Below are 19,562 nucleotides of genomic sequence, written 5' to 3' on the forward strand. Positions count from 1 at the left end.
AGCACGTCGGTTAAGTCATCGACAGTGGCTATGAAGTGGGTGGCGGGTGGGAAGCAAAATTCCTCGTCATCCGTCTCTAGCTCGAACCGGATATAGTTCGGCTATGAGTCCTTCTCCAAGGAAAAATTCTTTAAAGAGTTTAGCACGTCACCCAAAGGTGAATGCTGGAAGGTGTCTGCGGCGCTAAATTCGAAAATCGATAACCGATCCAGCTCGGTGTCCGCAAGCGTACCTGGTCCGGAACTTATAGCCGGAGACGAGTCCGGAGTTCCATTGACGCGAATATTGCGGGATGTCGAGTCTGTGTGCGGCTCCAACGCCGTGGACTCTGTGGCCTCGGATGGCACGATCTGCTTTGGCTCTAAGGCCGTTGCGGCAGCAGGAACCATCTCCTGGGTGTGATCCAATGGCAGTTTTAAGTCACGTTCATCGGGGCGAGGGGAGCGATTGCCGCGGGGTCGAATCCCTTTAACATCAAGTCTCCATGGATATCCGCAATGTAGTTCAAGCTTCCAAATCTGACCTGATGGCCAGGGGCGTAGCTATCGACCTGCTCCAGATGGCCAAGCGAGTCGGCCCGCAGTACGAAGTCGCCGAATACAACAATCTGTCCGGGGAGGAAGGTTCCTCCTTGGACAGCGTCATTATTGACGATTGAAGGGGCCATCGAGCCTTTTGTCGACGGCACAGTGGAACTCTCAATGAAAGCACCAATGTCGGTGTCAAAACCGGCGGATCTCGGGTAGGGGGTCCCGAACTGTGCGTCTAGGATTGATGGTAACAGGAGACGGGGGACATGATGTTTTCCCAGGTTCGGGCCCTCTCTATGGAGGTAATACCCTACTTCCTGCTTGATTGATCTTGATGAATATGAGTGTTACAAGAGTTGATCTACCATGAGATCGTAATGGCTAAACCATAGAAGTCTAGCCTATATGACTATGGTAATGTGTCCTTTCCGGACTAACCCTCCGGTTTATATAGACACCGAGGGGATCTAGGGTTTACATAGAGTCAGTTACATAAGAAGGAATCTTCGGTCGCCAAGCTTGCCTCCCATGCCAAGTAGAGTCCAATCCGAACACGGGTACAGTCTTCGGCCTTCATGTCTTCATAGCCCATCAGTCCGGCCCATGGATAACAGGACGCCCGAGGACCCCTTAGTCCAGGACTCCCTCAAAGGTCTCCCTCATCCCCTCGGTTGTCACCTTCGAGTCGCGCTCCTCGTCTTCCTCCTCTTCGTCCTCCTTGCGGGAGTCGCCAGAAGACACGTCCACCGGCGTCGTCGCCTCCGGGACCACAAGGGGCGTCGGCGGCACCAGGCCACGCTCGTCAAAGGTGGGCATGGCGGCCACAACCTGCGCCCCGTCCTTGCGACGGAACAAGGGAACGATGGCGCTCGGCGAATACTCTTGGTCGTCCCCGACCAAGAGGCGGAGAGCTACAGCCAGCTCCTCGTCAGACAAGGCTCCCGGACTCAGGCGAAGCTTGTCTTCTTCGCCCCCAAGCGTCCACAAGGGGCGCGAGCACGCCTGGAGCGGAGCCACCTACAGCATCAGGAACTCCCTCAGGAGCATGGCCCCCGTCAGCTTCGCCGCCTTCGCGTTGCCCGGCTTCAGGTCGGCGTTCATCTTCTCCAGCACCGACGTCTCTTGGTCATCAGTAAGCTTCGCACGAGACCACCCCTCGTCAGACTGGGGCATCTCCGTCGGCAGCCTCAAACGTGGGTGGACGCACTTGGCGTCCATCATGCCCCACTTGCTCCTGAAGCCGTCGACCTTCTTCCCAGCCTTCGAGATCGCGTTGGCCTTGCCGGCCACGATGAAGTTGGCGCACCCAGAGGTACGACCATCGTTGATGCGGAGGAAGAGGAAGTGACGCAGCAGAGCCATGGATGGCATCACGCCAACATACACCTCACAGTAGAAAGTGAAGATCGACAAGAGAAGGATGGAGTTGGGATGGAGGTGAAGGGCCTGTAACCCGTAATGGCGGAGGATGGCGTAGAAGAAGTCAGAGAAAGGGAGAACTAGGCCCGCGATGATGCTCATCATAAAGAAGGGGTAGAAGGTGCTATTCGAAGCCTCCGGCTCGGCGGAGCCACCCGGAGCTCGGTCTTCCCCCTCTCATTGCTCTCCCCCGCCATCAGCAGGCGCGTGGCGGCGAGGTTCTTCTCCGAGACGTTGGGCTTGTCTAGAGCCGGCTCGTACCAAGCAGGCGGCGAAGCAACCTTGGCCTTTCGGGGCGCCATTGGTCGGAAGCTCGAAAGGGGATTGAAGTAGATCTGGAGATTTCGGAAGCAAGGAGCGAGAAAGGGGATCTGGAGCAAGGTGAAGGAAAGCAATGAAGGCAAGTGTAGACTGCACCGGCCTTTTATCAGGTGGGAAGTTGCCGAAGCAGCGTGGGGAAGCGGAGACGCCCACGTCCAATCAATCACCACGCGTCGACCAAGGCCGCAGGCTGTTGGGGCCCGCGGTGCTCCGCACTTGCCCTTTGGCTTCACCTCGAAGACAAGTCCGAGCGCACCTTGGGCCCGGGGGCTACTGTCGGCGTCCTGGGAACGGGGGTCCCCAGACTTGCCTGCCAGCGGCCCTGTACAGCCCATCTTCACCAACAAATACTCAAGACCCTCGCGAGGGGCCAAGCCTCGCGAGGCGGACGACACAAGACCTCCTCGGGAGCGGCCTCACCAGGCTGGCTCGCGAGGGGCGGAGAGATCAAGGCAAGGGACACCTCGCGAGGTTCCTGTGACGCAGGCCATGACGACTGGAGACAGGCGGGCGCCGGCGCGTGCGGTGTCCTCGTTTCCTCTTTGGTGCTAAAGGGGCAAGCGCAGGCGAGGAGTCCCGAGGCATCAGGCAAAGGTTTCCATATCGGTGCAACAAGACCAAGACCAGCAAGACGGCAGGACGAAGGTAGCCGTGGAGCCCAAGACGGCGTCACCACCAGAGCCTTTGGCAGACGAAGACCACCTTTAGTCAGGATAACTTGTACTAGTTGTCTCCCTTCGAATTTGGCTGTTGTTGGTGTGACGCCCCCGATTCAATCGTACACTAATCATGCACACAAACGTGTACGATCAAGATCAGGGACTCACGGGAAGATATCACAACACAACTCTAAAATAAAATAAGTCATACAAGCATCATATTACAAGCCAGGGGCCTCGAGGGCTCGAATACAAGAGCTCGAGCATAGACGAGTCAGCGGAAGCAACAATATCTGAGTACAGACATAAGTTAAACAAGTTTGCCTTAAGAAGGCTAGCACAAAAGTAGCAACGATCGAAAAGGCAAGGCCTCGTGCCTGGGACCTCCTAACTACTCCTCGAAGCCGAACTCCACGTAGAATCATCCTCGGGATCTCTAGCTCCTGGACTCCAGCATCTGGTTGCGACAACCAGGTATAGAAAGGCGAAAAGAGGGAGAAAAGCAACCATGAGTACTCATCCAAAGTACTCGCAAGCAAGGAGCTACACTACATATGCATGGGTATATGTGTAAAGGGCCATATCAGTGGACTGAACTGCAGAATGCCAGAATAAGAGGGGGATAGCTAATCCTGTCGAAGACTACGCTTCTGGCCACCTCCATCTTGCAGCATGTAGAAGAGAGTAGATGGTAAGTTCACCAAGTAGCATCGCATAGCATAATCCTACCCGGCGATCCCCTCCTCGTCGCCCTGTTAGAGAGCGATCACCGGGTTATATCTGGCACTTGGAAGGGTGTGTTTTATTAAGTATCCAGTTCTAGTTGTCATAAGGTCAAGGTACAACTCCGGGTCGTCCTTTTACCGAGGGACACGGCTATTCGAATAGATAAACTTCCCTGCAGGGGTGCACCACATAACCCAACACGCTCGATCCCATTTGGCCGGACACACTTTCCTGGGTCATGCCCGGCCTCGTAAGATCAACACGTCGCAGCCCCACCTAGGCACAACAGAGAGGTCATCACGCCGGTCTAAATCCTATGGCGCAGGGGTCTGGGCCCATCGCCCATTGCACACCTGCACGTTGCGAACGCAGCCGGAAGCAGACCTAGCCTAGCAGGCGTTCCAGTCCAATCCGGCGCGCGCCGCTCCGTCGCTGACGTCAAGAAGAGCTTCGGCTAATACCACGACGTCGAGTGCCCATAACTGTTCCCGCGTAGTTAGTTAGTGCGTATAGACCAAATGGCCAGACTCAGATCAAATACCAAGATCTCGTTAAGCGTGTTAAGTATCCGCGAATGCCGACCAGGGCCAGGCCCACCTCTCTCCTAGGTGGTCTCAACCTGCCCTGTAGCTCCGCCACAAAGTAACCGTCGGGGGCCGTCAGGAACCCAGGCCCACCTCTACCGGTATGGAGCCACCTGTCCTTTCAGCCCCCTCATCAGAATCACTTGCGGGTACTCAACGAGCCGACCCGACTTTAGTCACCACATGTGTCATGTATATAAAGTATATAGTATATACCCGTGATCACCTCCCGAAGTGATCACGGCCCAGTAGTATAGCATGGCAGACGGACAAGAGTGTAGGGCCACTGATGGAACACTAGCATCCTATACTAAGCAGTAGGATAGCAGGTAAGGGTAACAACTGTAGCAACAATGACAGGCTATGCAACAGAATAGGATTAAACGAAATCAGTAACATGCTACACCACTCTAATGCAAGCAGTATAGAGAAGAATAGGCGATATCTGGTGATCAAGGGGGGGCTTGCCTGGAAGCTCTGTTGTACCGGGAGAAGGGTCGTCGGTGACGTAGTCGTACTCGGTGGCATCAGCGCCGGTCTCGGGGTCTACCGGAGAAGAAGAGGGGGAAGAAACAATAAATATAATGCAAACATAAGCATGACGGTGCATGACAAGACAATGCACGGTGCTAGGTGTGCCCTAACGCGGTAGGAGGTGATACAGACGAAGGGGGGAACATCCGGGAAAGTATCCCCGGTGTTTCGCGTTTTCGGAGAGATGAAACGGAGGGGGAAAGTTGCGAGTTCGATATGTCAGGGATGTGTGGCGGACGAACTGGCTGTGTATCCGGATTCGTCTCGTCGTTCTGAGCAACTTTCATGTAGAAAGTATTTTCATCCGAGTTACGGATTATTTCATATGATTTTCTAAAGTTTTAATCATTTTCTGATTTTAATTATTTATTTAAATCCAACATTATCCAGAACAGTATGGGATGACGTCAGCATGACGTATGTGTGATGTCAGCAGTCAACAGTGCGGTTGACTGGAGTCAACACTGACTTGTGGGTCCAGTGGGACCCACATGTCATTGACAGGTGCACTAACAGCGGGTCGGCGCATAGCCGGAGTCGTTCGGAAAATCGCCACAGGGGGTCGTTTCGCACGCAGCTACCCGCGTTCGAACGGGCGCACGCTTGCGCGTGAAACTATGGGGGTGGCTTGGCCGGAAACGGCCGAATATGGCGGTGGCGAGCGGCGGAGCGGACACTGGAGTTTGGGCGTCGACGGATCCAGAGCTAGGGGGCATGGGGAAGCACGGGCTCGTGCTCGTTGGGCTCCTGGGAGCACCAGGAGTTCGACCGTGGCCTCAGGCGGCGGTGACGTCGACCACAGTGACGGCCACAAGCTCGTCGGCGGCGAGCAGAGCACGGTCGCGGCAGCAGCTAGCTACGGCACACGTAGAGGCTAACGAAGGGGAGCAAGAGACGGAGAATCTCACCGAGCGGCACACGGAGGCCGGTGATAGGCTTAGTAGCAGCAGGAATCGCTGGAGAGGAGGAAGATCACCGGCGACCGAGGCAGAAGGGGGCGGCTCGATCCATGGCCTGCGGTGCTCCCCGGCTTGCGCTTGTGGACGGGGACGAGGCAGTCGACTACGGCGGAGCTGCTGGAGAGGTCGGCGAGGCAAGGCGAGGTCGGTAGCCGCGGCTGCGATGGCGAGCGGCGACGGTCGCGTTCGGTGGTGGAGGAGAACGGGCGAGAGAGCGAGCGAGAGGGGCCGGTCGAGCTAGGGTTAGCGGGGGGGTCGACGACGACCTTGTAGACGGCAGGGAGAGGCCGGATGACTGCCGCGTGGCCATCCGCGGACACGGACGCACGCCCGGCGGCCACCGCGTGCGGTGAGCAGTAGGAGGTAGGGGAAAGGCCCCCTACTGGGCTGGGCTGCCTACTGCACGCGGCTGGGCCATAAGCACAGTAGCGGTTTGGCCTTTCCTTTGCTTTTTATTTATTTATTTATTTTCTGTTTTCTTTTAACAGTAGCCTTTTGCATTTTCTTTTGCACTAATCATCTTTCGCAAAAATGTGCCACTGGTGAAAACAAATACTAGGGTCAGTGGTGCACTGCCACCATAAGCTTGTGATTTATTTGAATCCATTTGGACTTTTCATAGTTGGAATAGCATTTTAAAATGCTGGAATGGCACTATCTTAATTGCTATAGTCCATCTTGGCTTGGAACTGATGTTGTTTTCCTTAACAATCATTTGGTATGGAATTTTGGCTAAATGATGAACTATTTTGCAGCAACTTTTGTGCAACTTCATATTTCACTTGCAAATTGGATTTGATTCCAAAGTGGGATTTCAAATGATATGTGAATCAAAGGTGATCAAGCACTACTTAGCCAAGTGATTAGCTTAATCACATAGGGTTACTGTAGCATGACACCGGGGGTGTTACAGTTGGCTCCCTTCCCGCTCAATATTTGGGGAGAGGACCAGGGCCTCTATAAATAGGACTAGCCACCACAGTAGGGGGGACGAACTAATTGATATCATCCTCACCCACACAAGCCCACAAAGCACAAGAATACCTCACCTCAGGAGGCTGTTCTTCCCTTGTACTGTACATCATCAGCCCGAGAGGCAATCCACCACACCACACTGGAGTAGGGTATTACACCACAACGGTGGCCCAAACCAGTATAAATCTCGTGTCTTGTGTTGCGGGTTCGTTGAGCTAGGCCGTGAGATCGCGATGAGGCTGAGGGCGTGATTAGGTAGGGGGAGATCTTCGTGCGCACCCCAGTGTTCGAACCTCAAGGGTTTTGCCGGAACCCGAAATCCGACACCTAGTTCATCTCTTGTATCCAATCTTTGTCCCAAAACCTCAGATTGGTACCTGTGGGTTGCTAGTAGTGTTGATTACTCCTTGTAGTTGATGCTAGTTGGTTTATTTGGTGGAAGATCATATGTTCAGATCCTTTATGCATATTAATACCCCTCTGATTATGAACATGAATATGATTTGTGAGTAGTTACGTTCGTTCCTGAGGACATGGGAGAAGTCTTTCTATAAGTAGTCATCTGAATTTGGTATTCGTTCGATATTTGGATGAGATGTATGTTGTCTTTCCTCTAGTGGTGTTATGTGAATGTCGACTACATGACACTTCACCATTGTTTGGGCCTAGAGGAAGGCATTGGGAAGTAATAAGTAGATGATGGGTTGCTAGAGTGACAGAAGCTTAAACCCTAGTTTATGCGTTGCTTCGTAAGGGGCTGATTTGGATCCATATGTTTCATGCTATGGTTAGGTTTACCTTAATACTTCTTTTGTAGTTGCGGATGCTTGCAATAGGGGTTAATCATAAGTGGGATGCTTGTCCAAGGAAGGGCAGTACCCAAGCACCGGTCCACCCACATATCAAATTATCAAAGTAACGAACGCGAATCATATGAGCGTGATGAAAACTAGCTTGACGATAATTCCCATGTGTCCTCGGGAGCGTTTTCCTTCATATAAGAGTTTGTCCAGGCTTGTCCTTTGCTACAAAAAGGATTGGGCCATCTTTCTGCACCTTATTCACTTTTAGTACTTGTTACCATTACAAATTACCTTATCACAAAACTATCTGTTACCGATAATTTCAGTTCTTGCAGAGAATACCTTACTGAAAACCGCTTGTCATTTCCTTCTGCTCCTCGTTGGGTTCGACACTCTTACTTATCGAAAGGACTACGATAGATCCCCTATACTTGTGGGTCATCAAGACTTTTTTCTGGCGTCGTTGCCGTGGAGTGAAGCGCCTTTGGTAGGTGGAATTTGGTAAGGAAAAATTTATACAGTGTGCTGAAATTTACTGTCACTTGTTACTATGGAACATAATCCTTTGAGGGGCTTGTTCGGGGTATCTTCACCCCGACCAGTAGAGCAAAGAGTTGCTCCTCAACCTACTGAACCTACTGAAAATGTTTACTTTGAAATTCCTTCGGGTATGATAGAGAAACTGCTAGCTAATCCTTTTACAGGAGATGGAATATTGCATCCCGATTTGCACCTAATCTATGTGGATGAAGTTTGTGGATTATTCAAGCTTGTAGGTGTGCCCGAGGATGTTATCAAGAAGAAGGTCTTCCCTTTATCTTTGAAGGGAAAGGCATTGACATGGTTTAGGCTATGTGATGATATTGGATCATGGAACTACAACCGATTGAAATTGGAATTTCATCAGAAGTTTTATCCTATGCATCTGGTTCATCGTGATCGTAATTATATATGTAATTTTTTTGCCTTGCGAAGGAGAAAGCATCGCTCAATCTTGGGGGAGGCTTAAGTCAATGTTATATTCATGCCCCAATCATGAGCTCTCAAGAGAAATTATTATTCAAAAAATTTATGCTCGGCTTTCTCTCAAATCGCTCCATGCTCGATACTTCTTGTACTGGTTCTTTTATGATGAAGACTATTGAATTCAGATAGGATTTATTGGAAAGAATTAAACACAACTCTGAAGATTGGTAAATCGACGAAGGTAAGGAGTCAGGTATAACACCTAAGTTCGATTGTGTTAAATCTTTTATGGATACCGATGTTTTCCGTGAATTTAGCACTAAATATGGACTTGACTCTGAGATAGTAGCTTCTTTCAGTGAATCAATTTATACTCATGTTGATCTTCCCAAGGAGAAGTGGTTTAAATATCATCCTCCCATTTAAGTAAAAGTAGTTGAACCTATTAAAGTTGAAGAAAAGACTATCACTTATAACGTTGATCCTATTGTCCCTATCGCTTATATTGAGAAACCACCTTTCCCTGCTAGAATAAAGGATCATGCTAAAGCTTCAACTGTGGTTCGTAAGAGTAATACTCGAACACCTACACCCCCTGAGCAAATTAAAGTTGAACCTAGTATTGCTATGGTTAAAGATCTCTTGGCCGATAATATTGATGGGCATGTTATTTAATTCTGTGATGAAGCTGCTAGAATTGCTAGACCCGGCATGCCTGTTATTTCTGTTAAAATAGGAGATCATTGTTGTCATGGTTTATGTGATATGGGTGCTAGTGCGAGTGCCATACCTCATTCTTTATACGAAGAAATTATGCACGAGATTGCACCTGCTGAGTTAGAAGGTATTGATGTTACAGTTAAGCTTGCCAATAGAGATACTATCTCACCGGTTGGGATTGTTAGAGATGTTGAAGTCTTGTGTGGGAAAGTTAAATATCCTACTGATTTTCTTGTTCTTGGTTCCCCACAAGATGACTTTGGTCCCATTATATTTAGTAGACCCTTCTTGAATACTGTTAATGCTAAGATAGACTGCAAAAAGGATGTTGTTACTATTGGATTAGGGGATATGTCTCATGATTTTAATTTTGCTAAATTTCGTAAACAACCCCGTGACAAAGAATTGCCTAGTAAAGATGAAATTATTGGTCTTGCTTCTGTTGTCGTGCCTCCTAACGATCCTTTAGAACAATATTTGCTAGACCATGAAAATGATATGTTTATGAATGAAAGAAAGAAGGGGAATAGATGAAGTATTCTTTAAACAGGGGCCTATTTTGAAACACAACTTACCTGTTGAAATTCTAGGGGATCCTCCTCCACCCAAGGGTGATCCCGTGTTTGAGCTTAAACCATTACCTGATACTCTTAAGTATGCTTATCTTGATGAAAAGAAGATATATCATGTTATTATTAGTGCTAACCTTTCAGAGCAAGAAGAAGAGAAATTATTGAAAACTCTGAAGAAGCACCGTGCTGCTATTGGATATACTCTGGATGATCTTAAGGGCATTAGTCCCACTCTATGCCAGCACAAAATAAATTTGGAAAAAGACGCTAAACCGGTTGTTGATCACCAACGATGGTTAAATACTAAGATGAAAAAAGTGGTAAGGAAGGAAATACTAAAGCTTCTGGAGGCAGGTACAATTTATCCTGTTGCTGATAGTCAGTGGGTAAGTCCTGTCCATTGTGTCCCTAAGAAGGGAGGTATTACTGTTGTTCCTAATGATTCCACAAAGAATTGTTACAGGTTATAGAATGGTAATTGATTTCTGCAAACTGAATAAAGCTACTAAAAAGGATCATTACCCTTTACCTTTTATTGATCAAATGCTAGAAAGATTATCCAAACATACACATTTTTGCTTTCTAGATGGTTATTCTGGTTTCTCTCAAATACCTATGTCAAAAGAGGATCAAGAAAAGACCACTTTTACTTGCCCTTTCGGTACCTTTGCTTATAGACGTATGCCTTTTGGTTTATGCAATGCACCTCTACCTTTCAAAGATGTATGACTGCTATATTCTCTGACTTCTGTGAAAAGATTTTTGAGGTTTTCATGGATGATTTCTCCGTTTATGGAACTTCTTTTGATGATTGCTTAAGCAACCTTAACCGAGTTTTGCAGAGATGTGAAGAAACAAATCTCGTCTTGAATTGGGAGAAGTGCCACTTTATGGTTAATGAAGGTATTGTCTTGGGGCATAAAATCTCTGAAAGAGGTATTGAAGTTGATAAAGCTAAAGTTGATGCTATTGAAAAGATCTCGTGTCCTAAGGACATTAAAGGTATAAGAAGTTTCCTTGGTCATGCCGGTTTTTATAGGAGGTTCATTAAAGACTTCTCAAAAATTTCTAGGCCTCTGACTAATCTCTTACAAAAAGATGTTCCTTTTGTCTTTGATGATGATTGTGTAGAAGCATTTGAAATACTTAAGAAAGCCTTGATTTCTGCACCTATTGTTCAGCCACCTGATTGGATTTACCAGAGAAATTATGTGTGATGCTAGTGATTATGCTGTAGGTGCTGTTCTAGGACAAAGAGTTGATAAGAAATTAAATGTTATCCAATATGCTAGTAAAACTCTAGACAGTGCCCAAAGAAATTATGCTACTACTGAAAAAGAATTTTTAGCAGTTGTATTTGCTTGTGATAAGTTCAGACCTTATATTGTTGATTCTAAAGTAACTATTCACACTGATCACGCTGCTATTAAATATCTTATGGAAAAGAAAGATGCTAAACTTAGACTTATTAGATGGGTTCTCCTACTACAAGAATTTGATTTGCATATTATAGATAGAAAGAGAGCTAAGAACCCCGTTGCGGACAACTTGTCTAGGTTAGAGAATGTTCTTGATGACCCACTATGTCGTGGTATTCTCACGGGGGGGTGTGAGGCGACAGATGCCACAAGGGCTTTGTGTGAGGGTAAGACTGCTGTTGATAGGCCCGGGAGCGGGTATGCGAGTAGCACGCGCTAGTTTACCCAGGTTCGGGGCTCTCCGGAGAGATAATACCCCTACTCCTGCATGTCTGAGCATATATATCTGGGGTGTACATCGGGCAGTACAAAGCGCTCCTAGAGCTGTATCTGGGGGCAGTGCCATGGGCATCTGACTCCATATATGTGTGCACAAGGCACGCTTTAGTGGCCGGCCATGAGCATGGCCGTATGTGTGCTTGGGCATGCTTGCCCGTGGGAATGGATGGATGGATGGCTAGCTAGCTCTCTTCTAGCTAGCTTGCTTGTGTGTCTCCTTTTATAGGAGAGGGTAGCTTTGCATCTAAGCTATGTGGAGGTATGGGAGCAAGGCATGGTGCATGTCATGCTTGTCCCCTAGGTCACTTCATGAATAGTGCCAGGGGACAAGTGACACTATACATGACGGTGTCGCGGTACGGTTGTCTTGTCCGCGGTATGGCCGTCTCGTCGGGGTCTTGTCGATGCCGGGTCGGACTGCAGTCGGCAGTCGGCTAGTTGGTGCAGTTGGTCAGCTGGCAGCCGGCCAGGTGGAGCAGTCGGACGGGGAGCCGGCAGGAGCGGCCGGGCAGTCGGACTGAGGGGCTTTGCTAGCCCCGATGTCTTGAAATATTGTCTCGCCGTCTTCGGGATACCCGTGTCCAATTACTCCGACACACTACCTATTGATGATAGCTTTCCTGATGAACAATTAGTTGTCATAAATGCTTCTCGTACTGCTCCATGGTATGCTGATTATGCTAATTACATTGTTGCTAAATTTATACCACCTAGTTTCACATACCAGCAAAAGAAAATGTTTTTCTATGATTTAAGACATTACTTCTGGGATGATCCACACCTTTATAAAGAAGGAGTAGATGGTGTTATTGGACGTTGTGTACCTGAGCATGAACAGGAATAGATCCTACGCAAGTGTCACTCTGAGGCTTATGGAGGACACCATGCTGGAGATAGAACTGCGCATAAGGTATTGCAATCCGGTTTTTATTGGCCTACTCTTTTTAAAGATGCCCGTAAGTTTGTCTTTTCTTGTGATGAATGTCAAAGGATTGCTAATACTAGTAGACGTCAAGAAATGCCTATGAACTATTCACATGCTATTGAACCATTTGATGTTTGGGGCTTTGATTATATGGGACCGTTTCCTTCCTCTAATGGGTATACGCATATTTTAGTTGCTGTTGATTACGTTACTAAGTGGGTAGAAACTATTCCAACTAGTAGTGTTGATCATAACACCTCTATGAAGATGCTTAAAGAAGTTATTTTTTCGAGGTTTGAAGTCCCTAGATATTTAATGACTGATGGTGGTTCACATTTTATTCATGGTGCCTTTCGTAAGATGCTTGCTAAGTATGATGTTAATCATAGAATTGCATCTCCATATCATCCACAATCTAGTGGTCAAGTAGAATTGAGTAATAGAGAGATTAAATTAATTTTGCACGAGACTGTTAATAGATCTAGAAAGAATTGGTCCAAAAAAATTGATGATGCATTATGGGCCTATAGAACTGCATATAAAAATCCTATGGGTATGTCTCCGTATAAGACGGTTTATTGAAAAGCATGTCACTTACCTCTCGAACTAGAACATAAGGCATATTGGGCCATTAAAGAGCTCAATTATGATTTCAAACTTGCCGGTTTGAAGAGGATATTTGACATTATCTCACTTGATGAATGGAGAACCCAGGCCTATGAGAATGCCAAACTGTTTAAAGAAAAGGTTAAAAGATGGCATGACAAAAGGATACAAAAGCATGAGTTTAACGTAGGTGATTATGTTCTGCTATACAACTCTCGTTTAAGGTTTTTTGCAGGAAAACTCCTCTCTAAATGGGAAGGTCCTTACGTTATCGAGGAGGTCTATTGCTCCGGTGCCATAAAAATCAACACCTTCGAAGGCACAAATTCAAAGGTGGTGAACAGTCAAAGAATCAAACATTATATCTCAGGTAATCCAATAAATGTTGAAACTAATGTTATTGAAACCATAACCCCGGAGGAATACATAAGGGACACTTTCCAGAACGTTTCAGACTCCGAAAAGGAATAGGTATGTGGTACGGTAAGTAAGCCGACTCCAAAAAAGTTCTAATGGCAAATTTTCTCTGTTTTGGAATATTTAAGAAAATAGGAAAATAAGAAGTAGTCCGAAAGGACAGGAGGCATCCACGAGGGTGGAGGGCGCGCCCCCTGCCTCGTGGGCACCTTGTGTGCCCTCCGGACTCAGTTTTCTTGCACGATACTTCTTTTGGTCGGTAAAAATTCATTATATAATCTCCCGAAGGTTTTGACCACCGTACCACGCAAATATCTCCTGTATTTGTTTCGAGCTGTTTTCTGGCAAAGTTTTCAGGGCCAAGCATCATGTCGTCCCCCTCCTCCTACGCTCGATGCTGGACGACAAACCTACATCATCAACAACTCCATCATCACCACCTTCGAAGAAGGAGAACTGAGTATCGGGTATGGGCACTTCCCTTGGCAACTGCCAAGCTTGGGGGAGATGCCCCGGTATCGTATCACCATCACACTCCTATCTTTATCTTTTTTCTTAGTTCGATCCTTTTAGTAATATATTGATTTAGTAGGATAAAGTTTTAGTATGATCTAGTTTTGAGCTTTGCTTTATGATCCTTCTATGTAATCGAGTCCATGAGCTATATATAATAAATATTAGTTTTGAGTCAAGGGCTTGATTATCTTACTATGATCTTGAGGGAATAAAAGAAAGAATAAAAATAAATAAAGAGATCATATTGATCTTATGGAGAGTAATGACTTCACATATAAAGAGTATGATGAATAAAAGTTGTTGACAGTTGACAAACATAGTTTTGGTCATCGTTGCAATTAATAGGAAGTAATAAAGAAAGAGAGGTTTTCACATATAAATATACTATCTTGGACATCTTTTATGATTGTGAGCACTCATTAAAATATGACATGCTAAAAAGTTGATGTTGGACAAGGAAGACAACGTAATGGGTTATGTTTTCTTATATCTGAAATAAAGTATATTGTCATGGATCATCCAACATGTTGAGCTTGCCTTTCCCTCTTATGCTAGCCAAATTCTTTGCACCAAGTAGAGATACTACTTGTGCTTCCAAATATCCTTAAAATCGGTTTTGCCATGAGAGTCCACTATATCTACCTATGGATTGAGTAAGATCCTTAAGTAAGTTGTCATTGTTGCATGCAATAAAAATTGCTCTCTAAATATGTATGATCTATTAGTGTGGAGAAAATAAGCTTTATACGATCTTGTGATATGGGAGCAATAAAAGCGACGGACTGCATAATAAAGTTCCATATCACAAGTGGCAATATAAAGTGACGTTCTTTCGCATTAAGATTTAGTGCATCCAACTATAAAAGCACATGACAACCTCTATTTTCCTCTGTGAAGGGCCTATCTTTTATTCTTGTCTTATACCTTATACAAGAGTCATGGTGATCTTCACCTTTCCTTTTTACATTTTATCCTTTGGCAAGCACATTGTGTTGGAAAGATCCTGATATATATATATATATATATATATATATATATATATATATATATATATATATATATCCAAATGGATGTAAGTTATCATAAACTATTATTGTTGACATTACCCTTGAGGTAAAAGGTTGGGAGGCAAAACTATAAGCCCCTATCTTTCTCTGTGTCCGATTAAAACTCCATACCCATAAGTATTGCATGAGTGTTAGCAATTGTGAAAGACTAAATGATAGTTGAGTATGTGGACTTGCTGAAAAGCTCTTATATTGACTCTTTCCGACGTTATGATAAATTGCAATTGCTTCAATGACCGAGATCATAGTTTGTTAGTTCTCAATGAAGTTTCTCATTCATACTTGACATTGTGAATAGATTGTTACTTTAGCATAAGAAATCATATGACGATATATATATATATATATATATATATATATATATATATATATATATGTTGCTGTTATAAGAATGATCATCATGCCCTCATGTCCGTATTTTATTTTATCAACACCTCTATCTCTAAACATGTGGACATATTTTTCGTTATCGGCTTCCGCTTGAGGACAAGCGAGGTCTAAGCTTGGGGGAGTTGATACGTCCATTTTGCATCATGCTTTTATATTGATATTTATTGCATTATGGGATGTTATTACACATTATGTCACAATACGCATGCCTTTTCTCTCTTATTTTACAAGGTTTACATGAAGAGGGAGAATGCCGGCAGCTGGAATTCTGGGCTGGAAAAGGAGCAAATATTAGAGACCTATTCTGCACAACTCCAAAAGTCCTGAAACTCCACGAAAGTCAGTTTTGGAATATATAAAAAATATTGGGCGAAGAATGCACTAGAGGGGGGCCACCCACCGTCCACGAGGGTGGGGGGCGTGCCCAACCCCCCTGGGTGCGCCCCTGCCTCGTGGGCCCCCTGGCAGGCCTCCGGTGCCCATCTTTGGCTATATGAAGTCTTTCACCCTGGAAAAAATCATAAGCAAGCTTTCGGGACGAAGCATCGTTGCCAGGAGGCGGAACCTGGCGAAACCAATCTAGGGCTCCCGCGGAGCTGTTCTGCCGGGGAAACATCCCTCCAGGAGGGGGAAATCATCACCATCGTCATCACCATCGATCCTGTCATCGGGAGGGGGTCAATCTCCATCAACATGTTCACCATCACCATCTCCTATAAAACCCTAGTTCATCTCTTGTATCCAATCTTTGTCCCAAAACCTCAGATTGGTACCTGTGGGTTGCTAGTAGTGTTGATTACTCCTTGTAGTTGATGCTAGTTGGTTTATTTGGTGGCAGATCATATGTTCAGATCCTTTATGTGCATATTAATACCACTCTGGTTATGAACATGAATATGATTTGTGAGTAGTTACATTTTTTCCTGAGGACATGGGAGAAGTCTTTCTATAAGTAGTCATGTGAATTTGGTATTCGTTCAATATTTTGATGAGATGTATGTTGTCTTTCCTCTAGTGGTGTTATGTGAACGTGGACTACATGACACTTCACCATTGTTTGGTCCTAGAGGAAGGCATTGGGAAGTAATAAGTAGATGATGGGTTGCTAGAGTGACAGAAGCTTAAACCCTAGTTTATGCGTTGCTTCGTAAGGGGCTGATTTGGATCCATATGTTTCATGCTATGGTTAGGTTTACCTTAATACTTCTTTTGTACTTGCGGATGCTTGCAATAGGGGTTAATCATAAGTGGGATGCTTGTCCAAGGAAGGGCAGTACCAAGCACCGGGCCACCCACATATCAAATTATCAAAGTAACGAACGCGAATCATATGAGCGTGATGAAAACTAGCTTGACGATAATTCCCATGTGTCCTCGGGAGCGTTTTCCTTTATATAAGAGTTTGTCCAGGCTTGTCCTTTGCTACAAAAAGGATTGGGCCATCTTGCTGCACCTTATTTACTTTTATTAGTTGTTACCCGTTACAAATTACCTTATCACAAAACTATCTGTTACCGATAATTTCAGTGCTTGCAGAGAATGCCTTACTGAAAACCGCTTGTCATTTCCTTCTGCTCCTCGTTGGGTTTGACACTCTTACTTATCGAAAGGACTACGATAGATCCCCTATACTTGTGGGTCATCACCACATAACCGCGGGCACGGCTTTCGATAGTTTAAACCCTGCAGGGGTGTCCCAACTTAGCCCATGACAAGCTCACGATCCGCGGAGACAATCCTCCATCGCGGAACACCTGATCAGACTCGGAATCCCGGTGCACAAGACATTTCGACAATGGTAAAACTAATCCAGCAAAGCCTCCCGACGTGTCGACACCCTGATAGTAGCCGCGCGTATCTAGTCTCAGGACATGTCCGGATAGGTCAAGCTACGAGTAAAACCAGCCCTCGAGTTTCCCCAAGGTGGCCCCGTTTGGGACCAACACAATCAGCTCTGGCCTCGCCCTGTATGTAGAAAAAATCCTCGGGTTCGCGACGCCCTATTCAAATTAATTATTAGGTTCAAGTATTATTATGGCAAATGTTAAAATCAAAGTTGGGCCTTGCTGTAAGAGTTTTATTCAAAGCGAAACGTCGAGAGGGTCCCATACCCCTCACCGTGTTAGGGACGCAAAATCAAGGAACATAACACCGGTATGACGGATACTAGGGCGACAAGAGTGGAACAAAACACCACGCATAAGGCCGAGCCTTCCACCCTTTACCAAGTATATAGATGCATTAATTAAATAAGAGATATTGTAACATCCCATGATATCCATGTCCCAACATGGAACAACCTGCAACTGCACTTGCAACTAGCAACGCTATAAGAGGGGCTGAGCAAAGCGGTAACATAGCCAAACAACAGTTTGTTAGGAAAGGAAAAAGGTTAGAGGTTTTCATGGAAATTTGGGAGGCTTGATAAAAAAGTGGTAGGTAGCGCGACATAGCGATAGCATCGAGACAACTAGCATAGCAAAGATAGTAGTGAGATCAAAGGTGACGGTCATCTTGCCTGAAATCCCGCTAGGAAGAAGAACGAGTCCATGAAGAAGATGAAGCCACGTACACGAACCAAGCGTAGTCGAATGAATCCTCACAATCGCAACGAAACAGGAACTCATAAAAAGGCAATGCGGGATGAGGATATCCGGGACGGAGAGATCCGGGGTCTGGGACGGGTGTTTGGATGGCCGTGGTGGTGGATCTGATCCACCCGGCCAGATCCGAACGGCGACGATCTCCGGCGATGCTCCGGCGAGGCGGCGGGGAGGCGCGGGCGAGCTCCGGCGGCGGAGGAGCGGGGCGCTGGCGAGGCGCGGCTTCGGGCGGCGGCGCGCGAGCGCATGGTGGCGGCGGGAGGCGGCGATCAGCGGCCGGTGGCAGCGAGCGGCGGCGCACTACTGGGCGGCAGCGACAGAGCGCGGGCGGCGGCGGACGCGGGATGCGGGCGGCGCGGCAGAAGGGCGCGAGGGAGGCAGGTGGCGGGGAGCTCCGGGCCCGGGCGGGCCCGACTCGGACCGGCTGGCGAGCGGCGGAGGCGAGCTGACTGGCGGCGGGGACGGGCGACATGGCGCGCTCCGGTTGGCCGGGAGCGGCCGCTGGGGTGAGGTGGCGCGCCCTGATTGGTCCGAGCGACGTGGAGGCTGCAGTGGACATGTCCGACGCGGTGCGGACGCGTCTGGCGGCGCGAGGAGGAAGATGGCTAGGGTTTTGCCCGCAAATTTCGGGGGAGGGGGCCTTTATATAGATAGAGGGAGCTAGGAGAGTCCAAATGAGGTGCGGTTTTCGCCCACACGATCGTGATCCAACGATGGAGAGCATGGAGGGTGTTTAGATGGGTTAGTGGGCTGTTGTGGAGGGGTGTTGGGCTGCAAAGAGAAGGAGGGTTTCAGTTAACGCGGTTAACCGTTGGGGCATCAAACGACCTCCAAATGGAACGAAATTTTACAGGCGGTCTACCGGTGATATACCAAGACCACTCGACAAATCTCGGTCCATTCCGAGAAGGTTTTTATCCCGCTCACGAAACAAGGTCTAAGAGGAGCAACGGGTGCATGTGAGAGTGTCAGATGGTGAAACGGACAACGGAGAAAGAGACCGGATGCAAGAGGCGGACATGAATGCAAAAGAGATGCACATGATGACATGGCAAAGAAGCAACACGCAAGCAAATGACATGGCAACAACGGCGAATAACTGGAAGACACCTGGCGCATCGGATTCGGGGCGTTACAACCTGGCTCCAATTGTGCGTGACATATATCGATGTTTTAACTTTGATAAGTTCAGGGTAAACAAAAGCCGTAATAGGCATCAGGGTTGATTGACTTATCAAGCGTACAAACGGGTCACATAATTGTGAGTGGCATCGAGCTTACAAGTAGGTGTAACCAGATAATACTGTTGGCATATACCTGGCTCAAGGGTGATTAGCTGAACTCGGTGAGTTACAAGCCCCTGGGTAACCAATGATCATGAAAATTAAGCCTCAACACACAACGATCTGAGGTGAAACAACAAAACTCTGGGGTCCAGAGGTGCAGGCTTTATTCCATTGATCATGATAGATGAAGCCATAACATATAATCTGTCGAGTCATGGACATCGAAG

Source organism: Triticum aestivum, chromosome 7D (genome assembly GCF_018294505.1).
Source record: "Triticum aestivum cultivar Chinese Spring chromosome 7D, IWGSC CS RefSeq v2.1, whole genome shotgun sequence".
Classification (NCBI taxonomy): domain Eukaryota; kingdom Viridiplantae; phylum Streptophyta; class Magnoliopsida; order Poales; family Poaceae; genus Triticum; species Triticum aestivum.